The 19,083-nt window shown below is 39.9% G+C and overlaps 1 long non-coding RNA gene across 1 annotated transcript in view; it reads left to right on the top strand.

Moving 5' to 3' along the window:
• LOC139828887 (uncharacterized) overlaps positions 1–18,293 on the top strand; it is a 76,782-nt gene extending 58,489 nt beyond the window's left edge. The window contains exons 3-8 of the long non-coding RNA XR_011740945.1: positions 7,280–7,426; positions 10,338–10,497; positions 11,652–11,734; positions 12,010–12,156; positions 12,464–12,573; positions 18,159–18,293. This is a non-coding gene — a long non-coding RNA (uncharacterized lncRNA). The remainder of the gene's footprint in view (positions 1–7,279; positions 7,427–10,337; positions 10,498–11,651; positions 11,735–12,009; positions 12,157–12,463; positions 12,574–18,158) is intronic.
• Positions 18,294–19,083: the final 790 nt, after the last annotated feature.

Below are 19,083 nucleotides of genomic sequence, written 5' to 3'. Positions count from 1 at the left end.
TGACTGTTTATGCCATTAACAAAGCAGAGATACTTTTTAGTTTTAAAAAATGTTGAATGTGAGTGTGAATTGTTGATTTCTTATAGTTTGGTATTTACATATTGCAGTTACTTAAGAAAATTGGGCCAATTACAAGTATTTGGAAGCCCCAATTCATAAGTTTCCTTGCTTTTTTCTATCCTAATCCTATTTAATGATAAGATTTGTTTAAATTGTGCTGCAATTACCTAGTCCTATGCGTTATGTAGAAGGATGTTGAGAGACGTGTGGTTATAAAATCCAGCTTGCTGTGTGCTGACATTTATGGCTTTCTCTCTCAGCACTAGCATGAATAGATGCTGTATTTTTTCAAACTAAAATGTAGCTAAAAATATTATGGTAAAAAGCAATTTGCATTTTTGGATAACAAACAGAAAAAAGGGCAGATACCATTTTCCAACACCTGCTCTGGTTTTTAACTTCTTCCATTGAGACTCTGTATGGTTCGGAGTTGGTTTTTAGCCTTTCACTGGAATGCCGAAAATTGGCTTCTGATAGAAATAAAATATCAGAATAATTGGATTCTGTCCCTTCTCATTATATCATATTCTCTTTCCTTCAACACACAATTCATAGAAAAGATGTTTCTAACATTTCCTGAAAAATGTCTTTCAACATAAGCTTTTTCCATCTGCTTTTGGAAAGTCAGAATATTTTATAATTATGCTATCATCTTGCTCAAGTTACTTGTTTTCTATTAAAACATTTGCACTGTTAGAGGTATCATCTAAGAAAGATTTACAAAAAGTTAGAATTAAAGGTCACCTTTCTGTCTAAAAGTTGGTCATAGAAGATGATGGCTAAACAGACTCGCTCTTTTGAGAATGATGTCAGAATTTCCCTCTAGATGACAATTTTGTTGACTTATAGTGGAATTGCATCATTCATCTTAAATATTGAGCAGCAGAAGCCTTTGCTAACTGTTCCATAACTCTGGCTTAATGGATGAACTTTCTACTGGGTTCTCAAAACTACTATTCCAGCTAGGAGCTGATATATTTGAAGGAACACTAATGTTTATAAGTATGTAAAGAGTGAATGTCAGGAGGATGGAGCCAGGTTCTCCTTGGTGACAACCAATGATAGGACAAGGGGCAATGGGTGCAAACTGGAACACAGGAGGTTCCACTTAAATATGAGAAGAAACTTCTTGCAAGTGAGGGTGACAGAACACTGGCCCAGGCTGCCCAGGGGGATTGTGGAGTCTCCTTCTGTGCAGACATTCAAACCCGCCTGGACACCTTCCTGTGGAACCTCAGCTGGGTGTTCCTGCTCCATGGGGGGATTGCACTGGATGAGCTTTCCAGGGCCCTTCCAACCCCTGACATTCTGGGATTCCGTGTGAAATTTGGACCATCACGTGAGAGGTTGCCATGAGTAAGGGTTTAGTTAAAATAAGACTAATAATCAACTAATGTCATAATTTGTATCTGTTAAGATATTTGAGGCTGAGGTAAATTTTAGGGGGATTAACTTTATCTAGCATACTTTTTCAATTTTTAACTTCTATGATAGTTTGAAATTAGGAGGGAATGAAAAAACTTTATTTCTTCTGAACTCAGAAGAAATAAAGTAGCGCATTTGAGCCTTATCAGAAATATTCCTTGCATCTCTCTGCCCTGCTTGCTATTTCTGCTGGCTTCATGCTGAGCACATTAAAATTGTGAGCACAGTAAAGCGGTGGAAAGGTGAGCTCTGCTGTGCTGGACGCATGTTTAGGATGGAGACCACAGTCCCAGTCTGCAGTCCGGGTCTGTCCGTGGTCCCCTGCGTGGGTGCGGCAGGCGGGAGGCCCAGCACAGCCCAGCAGCACACCCTGCGCTGACATCGCCACGCTCCCGCCAGCGAAACTCGTCAGTAATTGCGGTTCCTTCCCAAGGGGCTTTGACTAAGAGTGCAGCTGCACGGTGAACGTGCTTACAGTAGGGCACTGGCAGGTTAAGAAAACACTGACTTATGTCTGAAAATGGTTCAAGGGTCAACTGCTACCAAGACGTGAAAAACTAGCTTTGGAGAAGTGACTGCGTCTGAAGGAAAATCCTGCGGTACGATGCCAGGGATTCTGTGAATTATTAGCTTTGCAGTATGTAAAAAATATATTTAAATGTAGTTTCTGTGTGTATGGCTCAGTCCTGGAAGAAGCTGTGACTCCCACTGGTTTCAGTGAACGCTGCAAGCGCACAGAGCCCCTGTGGATACGGTTCATAAGTGCTGTGTTCAGAGAACAGCGAAGCTCTGGATTAACCCTTCCAAAACCAGAATTCCCACAAAAGTGCTCCTACTTTATTGTCTTGAGTTTGTATGTACAGGCATTTCCTTAGGTGTAATCATTCCCTGCGTCACTCCAGAACAGTTTTCAGGTGCAGAGAAGCCCTTACTCGGGTGTGATACAGTCATGTGTAGGGTTCAGTCCCCTGTTGCATTTGACCGAGTGTACATATGCAAATTCTGTGCTTGTCCAAGAAGTTGTATCAACACAGAACAAATTCTTATATTACAGACAGAAAAGTGGTGTAATGGAAACAAAAACCTGCACATTTGATAATTAGATTGGATTAGATCCCTGTGCTCTAGTGTTGGCAACATATTTCAGAAAAAAAAAAAAAGAGTGGGATTTGATTTTAAGAAAATACAAGTAACCTTTTCATGGAGCTTATGAAATCAGCTGGTACTGACTGATGATTCCCTTGGCATGAAAGATGTGTCCAAGGGAACTGGGTGGGCCCATCCTTTCCCATTCTAGCCTGGGAAGAGATGAGTAGCAGTCTGGTCCGTGTGATGACATCCCACGTGTATGGCAACAACGTTGTGAGGTACCATGTTTTTTTAACAAGAGGAGCTCTACGGTTAACAGAGAGTATAATATATGAGGGGCCAAAAGTGTGTGTGAGGGAGATAGAGGGTCACACAAGACTGCCTTGCAATACTCTTTTCTTAGACGTTTTGCTCCCTGAAACATCGCTGTTAGAATGAAATGGGCTTTTTGCTTTAGTCTGTGAGCTGTATCAACACAGCCTGGGGAATGAAGCCACTAAATCAGGTGCATAAACACTCCTGCTTGTCACTCGGCAGAGACAAAACTGTACAAATCAAGTGTTCACAGACTTCTATGGATACCTTGTTTCCTTCTCTTCTGTAATGTTCATTGAGCGGCTGGGATTCCTCTCATTTGGCCATTGGCTCAACATCCAAAGCCTCTTCCTTTCTTGTGAAGCTTGAAGCCATTTTAGGTACATTCCTTACATTCTTGGCCAAAGCAGAATCTTATGAGAAAATATTCATTCTTGGCGGAGGATCAGTGTTATTGGTTTTCTTCTAATTTTTTGCTTAAATGTCAATTAATCAAGAACCCTGTCATTATTTTTGTATACTTACCGGCACCACTTTTGCAAATCGTAGATTTGCCTGTGTTATGCACAAGCTATAGAAAGGCTCTTTGTAGCAAAGTCTGCTCAGGAGCAGCATACTTATTAGTGTAGTTTATTTTTTTCTCTCAAGTGTCCATGGTTCCAACCAATAAAACAGACACAAGAATATAAGTGAAGATGGAGAAGGGCAATTGTGTGGCAATATCTCAAAGTAGAGCTGAATCACTACTGATTGCTGTCTTCCTTCATCAGCTGCATTGGTACAGGCAGCAGAGAAACTGAGGATTCTGAGGGCATGCGGTGTCTAAAATTTGCTGATTGTGCCACGGCTTCTCTAGGTGGAGAAGGCTGTGCACCCTCTAGCTGCTCCCCTCCACATCTTCAGATGTGAAGCCTCCAACTTAGTGCTTATGGTAACACTTAATTTGTTCTGGTTTCCTAACTGATTGGGAAGTAGGAAAAGTATAGGAAGCCACGTAACAAGGACAGGACATAACGGTCCTGGCTGTTCAGTGGAATGGCCAGGAGGGAGAGTAGAAAACTTGTATCTAAGAGGATAAGTGTGAATTCAAACACATGTACTGAAGAATTTCTCTTATGGAAAGAGAAGAAAGGCAATGCTGGTTTATATCTGAAAGATGCTGATGGACGTTTATTGTATATGTACTGAGGCCATATTTCCTGGAGCATGGAGGAGCATGAATAAATAGATTTGATATTCTGTATTATCTGAATATTTTCAGAACTGGAATTGGAGGACAGATAATATGGAGATTCCTTTGTAGAAGTGTTTCTACAGATTGTGTTTATAGGGGTGAATAAACATAAATAAAAGCAGCAGAGATGGAAAGATGTCCTAATGCTCTTTCACCTCAATTGAATCCATACTTGTCAGGGGAGGTACAGCTTGAAAAGGAAGCCCTCTGGAAAAGTCTGAGAGGTGCTACTTTAATCTTCACCTTCTGAGAAGTTTCAAATATCAAGAGCAGAGAGAGACTGAGTCTCTAATTAGTGAAGGAGGCAGGTAGGACATTAATTGATTTGTTATGCTACTTCTTTGACCTGTGCCATGTTTGAGAACAATACAAGACTTGTAATGTTCTTTGATAACAGAGTAGAGCTTGTATGCAATAGCAACTAAGAAACCTTTGATCGCAAACTGTTGCTGCAAATCTGTCGTTTTTGTCATAGCGCTTTTTTGCTGCATGTGTTTTAATTTTATTTGTTTATTCTTTGTTTAGGAATTAGTTTCACAGGGTTTGGGGTACTTTTTCATTTTACACAAGGCTTGGAAAGTCCTGAAGTCAATGCCTCTCTTCTAATAGCGTCATAGTACAAATCCAGTAACATTTGTGAGAAAGTGGAATAGTCTGTTTTTATGTATGAGGCAGGTTATTATAAACCTGAAGAATAAGAAACACGGGAAAGGAAGGTGAAGAAAGATACTGGAGGATTTATTTTTCTCTATCCCGGATTGCCATTTAGGGTCAGAATTACTATGTAACAGTGTCTGTCATGGCTCCGCAGTCTCACATTTCCCAGTGAAACATTATACTGTCACTGCATAGTCCTTTGAAAGTTGCCTTAAGTAAAGGTATTGAATAGTGCTAAGAGTTTAATTAATGATTTAGAACCAAAGAGACCTTTAATTTCAAGAGAGTACATAAAAATAATGCTATAAAAGCAGTGTACGTACTGTGACAGTTTGATATCAAAAACTATTGTCCTACAAAATGTGTGGGCTTGGGAAGACTTTAATCACTTAGTTGATTGTCGTGAAGGAGAACAAAAGAACGAAAGGGGTGTCTCAGCTTCTACATAGCCCTGGAAGCAGAAGTATTGACTGAGAATTTAATGAAAATGGGCAACACAAACATGCAGACATATTGGAGGTCTCAAAAAGGACAAGCCCAAGAGCTTTTAGTTGCAAACAAAAGGTCCCTGGCGCTTTAAATGTAATTCCTGGTGATGCTTTTTAACCTGTGTTCAGAGGAGGACTGCTTTTCCTAGTCCCAGCAGCCAGTTTAAAAAGGAATCAGCCACTTAACCTGAATTTCAGGCAAAAATTAGGTATCTGTTTGTCTAGATTCACTGTGTAGACAAAAAGGAAAGTCAGAGATGATCCATTGCACCATGAGAGAGGTGACTGAGATAATGGAGATACGGTGCCCTGGTTGGATGAAGTGTCTTTGGCAAGTGTCTGTCCAACACAGTCCAATGGCAACAGAATGAGCTTGGGTCCCGCTCTGTCTTAACTAAACTGTGAATGTAAACCAGCTTAATTGTACGGTAAAATTATACAAGTAAACACTGTTAACTGGGCATGTCGCTTTGGAGGGGATTTCACCTGACACAAAGAAGCCCATTTTTTTATTTGGTAGAAGAATACCCAGATAGCGAAATGGGCTTGTTTATTTGTAGTGATTTCATTTGACGTCTGCATAATTAATAACATTTTAATTGTGGTACAAGTCCATATATCAAAGTGAAGTGTTGCTTTTCCTGAAAGCTTCTCATCTTTGGCCAGATGGCTCAGTGTGCTTCAGAGCTCCATCTCGCTCTTTTTTTAAGGGCTGGTTTTTTTGACATAATATTACCTATTTATTCCTCTCTACTTTGAACTGTGATTATGCCCATCATTATGTGAGATATCTGATTATGTCAATGAGCAGTTAACAGAGACTGAGGATTATATATAATGTGTACGGAATTAGGGAATTCCTTAGATGATTTTCACACAAGTGAAAGACTGACATTTACATTTTCTGCAGAACACATTTGTCTATTTGTTTACTGAGCATCGTTCTCTTTCATTTTGTGGCCCTCTGTGTAGTAGAAAAGAAAACAATACACGTGTGGGGAGGTAAGAATATCCAGTCCTACTCTGGGAAACAAAAATACCTTCAGCCAAAATAAGTATTTGACTGTTTTGCAAGATAAAGTCCAGCATGATGTAATCTCAGGCACCTGGTACAGTCACATCATCATTGGTTTCAGCTTTTCTTCATGACTAACAACAATTAGGCAACATATACCAAAAGAAAAAAAAAAAAAGAACTGTAGGCCAGATGGTTTTTGAGAACTGAATAAAGTGAGAGGTGAAGTAAGCATTTGACAAGAATGCACAGGGAGCAGATTAATCATCGCTTCATGTTCTATGTCCAGAACAATTCTGCCTTTGCTTGTCTGTGATGTCTGATTTTGAGAGACACGCAGACTGTTCCTCTGAAGGAAAGCTAGTGTTGGACAGATGTAAACAGGCTGCATAACGGAGAAACCCACAACTGTTACATTTATATTAAAAGGATTTACACAATTTAGTCACAAACTACCACGATGGCATGCAAAAGTTAACCCATAAACTGTCTGAAGTGCAGAATAGCACGTGCTTAAGTAGTTAAAAATATTGGCCTTCTCAATTTAAAGGGCATGTTGGCTGTTTGTGTTTATTTCCAATAGGATTAATAGGAACATCCTGGAAACAGAGGAAGTATCAAACCATACCAAGGTTGGGCCAAGGAGCAGCAGGCAGCACCTTGACACTGCAGCTGTTTGCTCTGCCATTTTTTAGCTGTTTGAGTGCAATTACTTGAGAGTGATGTGCATGTGTGAAACCATCACTGTGTATGTTTTCACTTACACGTGTGCTAAGTACATGCAGAAGTTTGTGTGCATGTGATATACAGACAGAGCACTGTGTTTGTCAGTGCACTCATGTATTTCTTTGGAAGTGAGTTAATAAACCTTTGTATTGTTGATCAAGTAGCAAATACTGGAACAGAAGAATATGCAAGGGGGTACAAGCACAGAAAATTATAAATATAGACATAAGATATGTGTAATATGTTGATTTTTTTGCATTTTAATCATAGAATCATTCTGGTTCGAAAAGACCTTTAAGAAGATTGAGTCCAACCATTAATCTGGCACTGCCAAGTCGACTTCTAAACCATGTCCCTAAGAACCTCATCTCTGTGTCTTCTAACCAGCTCCAGGGATGGTAGCTCCACCACAACAGGGTAAGTATGGTAACGAAAATGTTTTCAGTGTAAATTAATTTTACAATCAAATTCTAAAAGCAGTGATCAAGGGCCTACTACATATCTAATAATTATTTGCATAGTTGGACTCTATTATAGGTTGATGCCTCTATGGTAAGAATGTTTTTGTTAAATACTATCCTTTTCTGGCAGGTTCTTCTAAGGACCCAACAGATGGTTATTTTTGTGCACAAAGGGTATTAAGCAAAGAAAACACTTAGCTTACATATGTACAGGTGGATATAACTAGTTCCTGATGCACAGAAAAAAACATTATATTTGTACATATATATACATATATAAGTTGTATATAAGTACAATATGTTACACACATATACATTTCTGCATTTTTATGCCCCTGATTTATGCTATTATATTCTGTGACTATATGATATATGAAAAATCTGTCATGATATTTAGCCCGTTAACACCATTACGTAAGCAAACTTTTTTTGAGTTTTCTTATTACTTTCAGGGCTATCAGCCCTCATTTCACATCCTGTTTTGTGGGAAGAGAGGCCAGTTTCAACAGGTTTGGATTTCACATTTGGGAGAGAGAAGAATTAGTAGTTCAGAGAGTGTTCAGAAAAGCCTGACCTTAATTGACACAGTGGTATGTTAGTTTCTGCTCGGTGAAGGAGAAAAAGAGAGAAACAATATTGCCAGGTGCTTAAAAATCATGAAGATTTCTGTTGAGACTTTCTACAGATGACTTAAAAGACGCAGAAATTCCCACAGTTATGTATAGTTTGTCTCAGTGAGCTCTCATCAGATGTGAAAGGCAAGAGAATTGTTTTTGTGGTACCAGGACACTTGTTTCTCCGGGGCCTGAGGGCTGTGCAGCTTGTTCCTCACACACCTTCGCTGCTGATAAAGGGGCCGTTTGCAAGTAGTGCCGGCTCCCTGTGCAATCCAGCTGTTCCATAAGCATGGTCACTGTTTCGGGGACACTCCCCTATGTGGGTTCTGCTTCTGACCCCTCCAGCTCCTGTTGCTCTCACAGCACTCAGATGGTCACACTGGATGGCTCAGCCTGGGTTTGCTTGTGCTGTCTTTCTGGATTAAACAGGGCTTGCAATTGCTTAGCGACTGCATTCCCTTTCTGCTGCTCAAATAACTTTGACACTTAGATACCTAAAAACAATCACTAGGTATACGCTTCTTAAAGGTATGTGTGAGTTTCAGCAATGGTGTATGAATTGTATCTGCCCATCTAGGCTGGCACTCTGTCTCCAATACTGGGAAAAAGGTGCAAGAAATATGACAGTGCTAGTTTCAGAAAAACTCCCCTCAAGGAAATATTCTTTCCTAAGGTTGCATAATTAAAAATTCATGTCTGAGGTTTTATTTCCGTTCTAATTCTTCTCCTGAGGTTGCAGAATGTTTTTTATTTCTTGGGAATATAGTTCTTGATGTTGTTGTCATTGCCGAAATGCTTGGTTTGTTCTTGCTATACTCTTGGTCCTAATGATGTCACGGAGCATTTGGTGCTCCTGGAAGAAACAGATAAACATAGTCGAGGCAGCAGCAGCATCACATGCTCACCGTGCTGCCCAGCCAACATTCCTCAACTCTGACCGGCAGACCACCTCTGGAGATAAGAGTCCCTTCTTATCAGAGCGGCCTCGCTTTCCCTGCCAAGACCATTAGCAAAAAGGACATTCAGAGCCAACAGGATAGTTTTGTACAGCAGGGGCTTGTTCAGCTGTTCCGTGATCACTACAGTGATTTCATATATACCAGCAGAAAATTTATATTGTGACATATTTATGTTCCCATTTCACCTAGGGCTTGAACCCTGAAGAACTGGCAAATTATCAATTCTGCAACTCATTTCTTTCCTCAAGACCTGGCCCTTATGTAACTGTTTCTGTCTGAAGTGTATCATGAATTGCACGCATACTAGCCACACTTTGGAAACCAGTAGGTGTTATTACCACCTTAAAGATGAAACCTTAGAACTGTTGAATATTTTCTAAAAATCAAACATTTGATTTACTGCCTCTACTCTTACCCACTCTTGACATAGGTAACCAAGCTATAACATTAAAAGTATCATTCATGTGATTAATTATTTGCCCAAATCACAAATATTTTTTTCCTTCACAGAAAATGGGCATGATAGTTGCTGGTTTTCAGTTGTCAGAAATCACTACCTTATAATCAGAGGGGTGAGAGGCAAACTGATTGTCTTAAAAGTTTTGGTCCTGCAGACTTGCTCATCTGCTGTTCAGTAGCAACATAAAATAGCAAACAGGTTCTTTTAGTGACAAATCATCCTGACTAACTCTGCAGACAGCTCTTTCCATAATGTTCATGAAAAGATTAAAAATGAGTCGATAATTTCTCAATGAATCAGTCTGTACTTTCCAGTCCTGTTTGCTATCCTTTTCCTAGGTTGACCTTAAAACATTTTATAATTTTATTTCATCTATCTGTCTGACTATAAAACTATGCTATGCATCATTTAACACTCCTCGGCTGAGAAGGTCAACGTTCTGGCAAAGCGGCGTGTTGATGTCTTTATGAGCGGAAAATTTTGGTTTTGTATTATATCGGTAACTCTACAAGATGTGATACTGGGATTTAGGGATCTAATCTCTTGGAAAACAATGGATGAGATCCAACTCTGTTCTTGCTAAGTTTTGAAAGAAAGGCTGACACTTGTGGCATATGCAAGTGCTGTTTGGTTGTTTGATTGAAAGTCTGAGGAACAAGAAAATCAACATTTTTAGCTGGCTCCAGCAAATGTATTTATAAAATACCCAGATTATCTTTATATTTTAATTTTAAATTAAGACTGAAATAAGCCTGAATTTAGAAAGATTTTTCTCTTTGAATAGGATGTTATGGAATATTTTCCTGTTACGGAATATTTATTGTCTTACAGCCTGCATCTACAGTCTCACAACGTCTCAGTCCTGATGATGTTAAATGTTTGGAGGAAAACTCAGACAATTTCACTTTTGCTCTGGGGACATGATGGGCTATTTTCTGTTTTCATCAGAAGCTTGTTGGAATTTACCTTGGAAGTCATCTGAGAACTTCAGGTTTGTGCTTTTCTGTGTGTGATCTATCTGTGTATTTTACAGAAAACATCGTGATTTGCTTTGGCAATCATCTTTGCCTTTCTCCTCTTCTGCATAAATTAATGTTTCATTATACAATAACTGGAGATTAGATGATCAAAACTGCAGCCACCTTTCCACCCTCTGAGGGCCAAAATCTTGTGGGATCTGTTTTCAAGATACTACAACAAGGCAAAGTGAGGCTGTACTTGCTGTGCTGTGGGACGGGGATTCCGCAAAGCCCGAGGTCAGGCAGCTTTGCAGGATTCTTCTTAATGCTCCATGACACTTTGGATCCAAAACCAGTAAATCCCAAGTTTCCCCCTTGTGGGCATTACAAATGATGTCTTAATTTAGCAGCACTAAGAAAACCCTTTTTATCTCTTTGTTTGTAACAGATTGTTTAAATTATTATTTTATAACAGAAAAATACAAAATAAGCCCTACAAGCTTTCAATTTAAATTTTTAAAACCAAATGAGCTGGCCTGAATCTTTCTACAGCAGACACTGTCGAGACAATTCCATCTTGAATACTTTCTGGTTTAAAAATATTCTGCCCAGAATATGTTTTTAAAGTGATAGGCATCTGTTGTTGAACATGTTGAAAGGAACGGGGAAAGTCTTTCCTGCTAATTACAGTGTTAGCACTTATGTCACATTCAAGATTTATTCCCCTGACTTGGGAGGTAGGTAAATACAGAGAGAGGGAAGAACAAAGGTGGAATAGTAAGGTAGACCCAGGTTTTGAAGTAATTTTAAAGTTCTGTGCTCAGACCACTACATACCATTACACTTGCAGATCCTAGTTTATTCAGACCTCTAGAAATCTAATCATTTTAGGATTTCCAGTGTCTAAGTTCACAATAACATTAATTACCACGCAGAAGTCTGGCTATATCAAGCCAATTAAGAGATATGAAGAGAATTAGCGGAAGAGTGAATCATGGGTTCAGTATACAGCCAACCACTGCTCAGTCTGATAAATGAAAGCAAAATACAAAGCCTGAGAGAAGCGAAAAAAATATCTTAAGAAATAATTAGAGCTTGTGTGTTTCAGAAAGCCGGGTTTTCTTGGCAACACCAGGCGGCAGTCGTTTCTGAACAAACAAGATTGCAATTTCTGTCTGTGTTTCAGCAATACTGGAAGGTTGGTGGACGTGTTGCACAAAGGCCATTTCCAGTGCTCTCCGCCAGATGAATTTCCTCCGCGCGCCGAAGGTGGGCAGAAACAGTGCATTTAAGATGCGCCTCTGGTATCGGTCCCTGCTCCAAAGGTGTTGCATGTGTCAGTGAGTCTGTGGGACTCTCTCAGGGGACATCTGCTTTGTAACTAATGAGGAGCTGAGTTTTACGTGTGCTCTGCTGTTCAGGGGCTTGTGCGCCGTTCATGTCAGTGGGGTTTGTGTAGGTTTAGCAGTTGTAAAAATAAACAAAACAAAACAACAAAAAACACAGGCCTGCAGGTAACAGCTTTCTGTGGGTGTAATTTACAGGTGCCTGCAGCATATGAAGAACAGCTCGTTCCTGGGTGATCTAGAGAATAACCACATTTGTACAAGAGGCTGACCTTGGGCAACCCCTCAGTGATCACAATGACCATCAGCCAGGTCACGCTTCCAGTGGCCCTTTGCCACAGGGAGGTAATACATCTGCAAACTGGAAACTGGTGGTGCAGGCAGCTGCCCCACACCTCAGTCCTGTGGAGGTGGGAGCCCAGGCCCTGGGGGGTTTCCTAACTCCCTTTCCCTGTAGCAGCAGGGCCAGGCTGGGGAATGGATAGGGGGAAGCTCCCTTCATCTGCCTCTCCTTCCCCCAGTGGCCTTAAAGTGCAGGTTCCTGCTCTGCCTGCACCCATCGCCTCCCAGCAGCTCCTCCTGTCCCTCAGCTGCCAGGGGATGAAAATAACAACAGGTGTAAAATTAATGTAATCTCCTTTTTTTTTTCCAGCTTTGCCACCCCATCCTTCCCACCTTTTCAGATTCCAAGGGACTGGGCTGCTGTGCCAGAGCTGACAGCTTTACCTTTGGGGACCTTGTACCACGTTCCCACATTCAAAGGTTTGTTCGCTTTAAGAAAATGTGTGCTGTCATTGAGAAGGAATGTGTAAAATCTGGTGTCAATAAGCTTAATTGGTATGAAAGCCTGATTGGGTTTGCGGGAGGGGTGCAGATATCACCCTTTGCTGGGGGGAGCTGCAGAGCAGTGACCTCAGGTGTGGGAGGCAAATCCTCAGCTGAGGGCTGGGAGCAAAAGTGCAATTAGTGGTGATGTTCTGCTGGTGCTGATGGCAGTTGGCTCTAATGCACCGAGCAGAGTTAACGCTGAAATGTGGGGAGGTATGAGAGCAGAGCTAGGAGAGCTGGTGGGTCTGGGAGGATACGCTTGAATCGTGAAAGAGAGGAGGCTTTCTGGATCCAGGATAAGTTGGGATTCCTAGGGAGAGGCTTGCCAGCTGAACTAGAGAGTCTTGGTTCCTGCTGGTATGGCTCAGCCTTCCTGGGAAGACACTTCAATGTGTGTTTGATTAAGAAGAAAATGGGCAGAACAAGTGGAAAATAGCAGTACATCTCAAAGAAAATTCCAGTGGGCAGGAGCTGTTAGTTGGCTTCAGATAGAAAGGCTGAGCTGTTCTAAGTGATCTGCTTTTTAGAAGTAAGCAAAAGGGGTGCAAGTGTACACTTCAGGTTATAAGGAATAAAAGGGCAGCACAGCTGCCAAGAAATTAAAAGTTGATGTATTTGCCTCTATAAATGCAGCATGTTTGCTAGAACTCTGCAGCTGGATTAAACTCAAAGCATATGTTCTCTGACTTGGGGCTTATCCTATGCTGGGCTGCATCCATCGCTTCTGCTCTCTCCTCAGCAAAACAGCTGAAGTTCTGTAAACTTGCAGGTTTGCACATCTAAAGGCCAGCAATCTTTATACCACTTTCAGTTCACTCCTTAAACTTCCTTTTCTCCTTTCTCCACTTTACCTGTATAGATGCTTCCTTATTTCTTCTTCTTTCTCTCTGACATCTGTATTTATAATGTCTTTTCCTTATTATTTTGCCTCTTTTTCAGTGGTGAAATGTGACTCTGTCACTTGTTCAATGCATTTTCGGATAAAGTACATTTATGTTCTTCTCACTTTTGCTTCCTTCATGTTTTGGAGGGGCTCCTTAGAAGCACCCCAAAATAAACCTTTCTTATTTCCTTAGCACAGAAGGTCAACAGCAATAGGCTCCTGGTTTCCTGAGATTACTTCTGTTTATTTTGATTAATCCTTATTCAGTGTTGCCTTGCTATTTTCAATCTTGTTTGGATTGTAAATAACTTACATTAGAGACCTGTCATCTTCTTACAGTTACTGAAAAACCCAGACGATTAAACCTTGGTTTGTACTTAAGCCTACTGGTGAATCCTAAGCTGTGGATAACAAAGTAATTTTAACAGGGTGAAATTCATCTTTCTGTACAGGGTGTTTGCTGCAGTCTGTGAAACCCTAAAAAAGACTCATTTTCCAATGAAACGTGTAACTGATGACTTCAGGTTGTCCGCTGATCTTTGTAATTGGCATGAAGTCTAGGACGGCTGGGAGTCAAAATCCTGGCTCTGTGTGTGTTCTGCTGATTACCTGCCCGATGAAGTCAGTCGGCAGAGCAACCTCCCTGTCATCCTGCAACCACGTCAAGTTATTCGCTCAACTTCTCCCTGGGAAAGCGAGTCAGAAACATTTAGGTGAAGGTTTTGTTTTCAGTAGGAATTTGCTGCTTTGTGGAAACCTATGGATGTTATAGGAGGAGCTCGCTTTGATGAATTTATTAGCTGTAAAGTAATGCAGAGAAGAAAATGAACAAGTCTGTGATTGTTCTAGCTGTTTCCAGAATGGAAGACTCAGGCTTTCCTCTTGAAAGGGACAATAGTTGCACTAAGGCAATTAAGGAAAATAAGCTGGTTACATGTAAATGTCTATGCCATTTTTGCTTGAGTCAATTTTAATCTATGAAAATGTGAGAATTTGAGGTTTTGTAAGAAAAAATTAGTTCTGCTACTTAATAGAACTGTATCTCATGAATTCTACTCAACAGAGTTGGAAAGACTAGATTTGCTGCAGTTACATGAATATGCTTCTATCAATACAGAAGCTTATTCCTGCCACTGACAAACTGTCAGTGACATCCATTTTTCTCTCCTTGTCTTCTGTTTTAATATTCTCAGACTGATTTGTCTCATCTGCACCTTATTTCAAAATCTGCTTTACCAAAGTTGTCCCTTGTTCCAAACAGACCTTTCTGTCTCTTTTGCTTTGGGTATGGCCACACTCACAGTGTAGTGATTTGAAGGTTGCCATTATTTTAGCTACCAGTTTCAATACAGAAGATTAGTTATTCTTGTAGCCACCCTAAAGGAATGGCAGGAAATTGTATAAGTGGGAGCTATTTCTGTGTTATGACCATGAGGCAGTGGCATCTGCTGGGTTGTGTGCAGCATCAGCTCCAGCTGCAGTAGAAGGTGTGATATTGATGTGACCCTCCATGCCACGGTGTTCATCACCTGTGACCTGGGGGAGGCTTCACATCCAAGGAGGGGGAGAAAGAAATGCACAGTTAGGAATTAATTATTACTTAATTGATGGAGGAAAAAATATTGGATATTATATAGCAAGTAGAAGCACACTCTTGAGAACATCTTTTGCTCCAAGTAACTGTCACACTGTTAGACTTTTTCAGAGCCCAATAGATTAATGTTATCTGAGACTCTCCTGCAGAAATACTTCAGAAAACAATCATGGTAAACAAGTTGCATTCTCAGCTCCAGGAGCGTTTGCTGTCACACGGAAGTTCCAGATTTTGTGCTGGTAATTCCAGTGTAAATAAATCAGTGTAACCCACTGATCCAAATCCACTGTACCACTTGGTAGCTGGGTTAGAGTAGGATCCAGAACTGAGTGCTATGATAGCAGCATGGCTAGTGCTCACTCCCATGCATCCTCCAGCGTGGGGGTTTCGCATAGATATGTCAGAGTTAATCAGCTCGAAGTCTTGGGAGCCGATTGCCGCGGGCAGGGTATGGGCTGCAGCAAAAAGCTGTGAGGAGCAGCCATGAGCACGGCTGGAGGTAATTGCAAAAGGGCTCTGCAAGATGCAGAGCAGAAAGCAAACCTGGTAATCGTGCATGATTGATCTACTTGCTGTTTTCTCACTGTGTCATGGGAACTCTACTTCATAAACTGAATTGCACCAAAGAAATATCTGAGTTGTATTATCAATCTTGTCTCCATATGGAAACACATCAGATCAAACATCAAGATTTGTTTGTTCTTTTAGGTGCCATCATGTTTTACTAGATCTTCTGATATCTCTCATTAACAGTTTTCTTTTTGTTCATTATAAATGATTAATTCACCAGGAAGTCAGCCTGCAGGGCCTGAGTATTGCAGGGTTCTAAATGGCTTGTTTTGCCAAAACATATTTGTTACTGGATCAGAAAAGCTCAATTGCCTACTAAGGAGGGAATTCTTCCTAATAAATATTCCTCCTGTGTAGAGGGTTTCTCTACATTTCATAGAAGAGAGGATTTCTGTGAAGTGTTTTAACAGTGTTTGTACTTACTGTTGAAGTCAGAATTGTAAGAAGCACTTTGCCATTCCTGCCTTGTGAAGATGTTCTAAAGGACAGAAACAAGCTTTAAGCTAAAGAATATTTATGGGTTTTGCTAGGGAAGGAAATTCTGTAATGCACAATATTACAGAGAAATTCAGATTTATAATTCACACTTTAATACAGATCCAAATTAATGTTACAGACTGACATATTGAGGTTTTTCTGGATTGCCATTTCTGAAACTGCCTAGAGAAAGACCTTCTGATTTTTGTCAATATAATTGTCTGGCTCTCAAAGGATTTGCTCCTGTTTTCACCAGTCAGGAGAGAAGTAGTAGACCCATAATACACAGCAAATAAATTCCGCTTCCTGCCTTCAGATCTCTCAGATAGATAAAGATAATGGAAAAAAAAAAGCCCTCAGACCAAAGAGTGAAAGTCATGTTTGGTCTTTTTGGAGAAAATGAGAGTGGAGCTGCTCTGGTAGGGGAGGGGTGGCAGGAGGTGGGACGCTCTGCCAGATTTTGATTTAAACCTGAACACAATGGTGAGGCACCTGTTGAGAGCTGAAAGCTTTTCTAGAGGTTTTGGTGCTAATTGTTGCCTTGCAGCTGGAGGATTACGTGTAACCTGAGCATTTAGCACTGAAGTTCCTACAGCAGCCTTGACAAGTATTGAAAGGAGAAATTCTTTTTTAATACCACAAAATTGTGTTTTATAAAGTTTGTCTTTAATCTTACCTTGCCGTGATGCCCTTTCAAGAAAGAGGACCATAATCTGCAAGTCAAGTCACTGTAAATGCAAGGATGATATTTTTAACTTCAAAAGTGACTGTAATTCTACTAAATATTATATACAGAACTAAATCAAATTTCCCATTGTCTGTGCAATGGGCCCATGTGATTTGTTTGGTTGTGTTTTTTTCTCAGTATTTTAAAAATACCTTCCATTGTCTAAACAATACATAATCTACATTGATCCTCTGTTGCCTGGAATTGCTGAGCTAATAGAACAAATAAGAGTTCACTTTATGGCTGTGTAAGAGTCCATTCAATTCACTGAGACGTATCTGCATCAGAGTGTTTGAATGTGATGTTAACTTATGGGTTTTTCTTGTCACAACAGAATGCCAGTTTTGTGATATCAGCCTTTTATCAGTCATCTGAAGCCAGGCAATAGGGAGCAGCACTCAAGTAATTGTAGTTGGATGGCATGCAGAAGGAAGAGCTGCAAATCATGAAATTAGACTCATAAAACCTGGTTCTGTTTCCTTTACTCGTAATCCAAAGTCACTGTGGAAGTTACTCAAGGTTTACGTTAACAAGTGGTCATAAATGACTTATTCAGTGCAAATTTCGGGTGTTTAATTTACTATTGCGCACACTCTTTAGCAATATATAAATAAAATTAACCTTTTTCCATATTTCTTGCATAAGCACTGCAACATATGTTTGGAGAACATTAGATTTGAGCTGCTTGCAAGCAAATCAAAATAGTTGCATTCATTATCAGCTCTACTTTTTCCTAACGTGATCAATTTATATTAAAAAATCATTGTGGAAACACTGAGAAAATTAACTAAAGATAATATATCTTTAAAAAATATTGTGAACATGTGCACTATATAGATATTTATTAGGAGTATGACAATTTTGGTGACGTTTAAGATATTGCTGCATTGCATTAGGACATTAGAAAATTGCCATTGTACTGTCTTCTTTCTCCCTTTGATAACACTGGGTTGTTCTCTGAAGTCTCTTTGTTTCCTGTACCATACAAAGCGCTTCAAATTTAGTACTGTAACTAGTTCAGCTCTTGACAGAAAAAAATCTGGATTACAGTAGTGTGTCTGGTCCTTTGCTTAAAAACAAGAACTACAAAAGAGGAACTTAAAGCATTATTTCAAGTCAAAGAAATAGCACTGGGTTGCATACGTAACTTTGAACTTGAACTCCTGCTTTGAACACTCTACGTTCTTTTTTTCCTCCCTCTGAGGTTTTCAAAAGAGAAAACATCCCAGCCTTTACAGCATTAACTAATATCAAATTATCTTCTTTAGGTTCAAACCCAGTAATGAAGACACAGGTTCTGCTGTGAGGATGTTGACTCTATAAAACTTACTGATGAAGAAAGTGCTAATACCTGAGAAGAATGAGTGCCAAAGAAAAACCTTCTGCATACTTCAGCTGTGGCTTCTACAAAGGTAAGATGCAAAACCCTTGTCAGAACTGAAAAAGTAAAGAGCTTATCTAGAATATTTCAGTGAAAGAACCATAATTTCTGCAACTAACTGAGCAATTTTTGTTTGTTTGTTTACACTATGTGGCAGAGTGAAATGCATTACTTATAGTTGTCATCCAGTAGGCTTTACACAGATTGCTTTTCTCATGTGACTGATTTATATTATTGTTCGTGTTCCATAATTTCCAGTGGGTTACATACAACTCACTAAATGGGTAGATGTGCTTTCACTGTTCACATAAAATGGAGTGTTTTTCAGTGAGATAGTGATAAATCAAAAGGGAGAAAAAATTCAGTATGGTAACTGCATCCAATTGTATTTTTTTAGCTTAGCACAGTTGCAAGTATAAATCTACTAAAAAGAACCACGCAAAAAGATACTTATATATACAGCATTTTTAAAAGGCATAGTCACTTGCTTGTATTAAAAGCTGCTAATCTATAGGCCTGGAAATACTTAGAACTTTCATACTTTTGAACGGTTGACTAACTAAAAAAAAAAAAGTGGTGAAAGGAAATCATCTTGTTGAAGAAATGTAAAAGTAACATATTTGGCAGGCTGCTTTGGGTGATGTCATCCTGCAGAATGCACTGAAGCTGGTTAGTTTGCAGCAGGAACGGATTTCTCAAGGTAGGCCGAGTCTACGGGCACTTAGTGCTGCTCTCAACCTCAGCCAGCCAAGATCTGTGCTTTTTACACCTTGTTTGATGGTAACAGACCACGCACACTTTTAAATATAGGA

Source organism: Patagioenas fasciata, chromosome 11 (assembly GCF_037038585.1).
Source record: "Patagioenas fasciata isolate bPatFas1 chromosome 11, bPatFas1.hap1, whole genome shotgun sequence".
NCBI classification, from domain to species: domain Eukaryota; kingdom Metazoa; phylum Chordata; class Aves; order Columbiformes; family Columbidae; genus Patagioenas; species Patagioenas fasciata.
The sequence above is the reverse complement of the archived record's forward strand: the minus strand, read 5'-3'. Positions and strand labels throughout refer to the sequence as shown.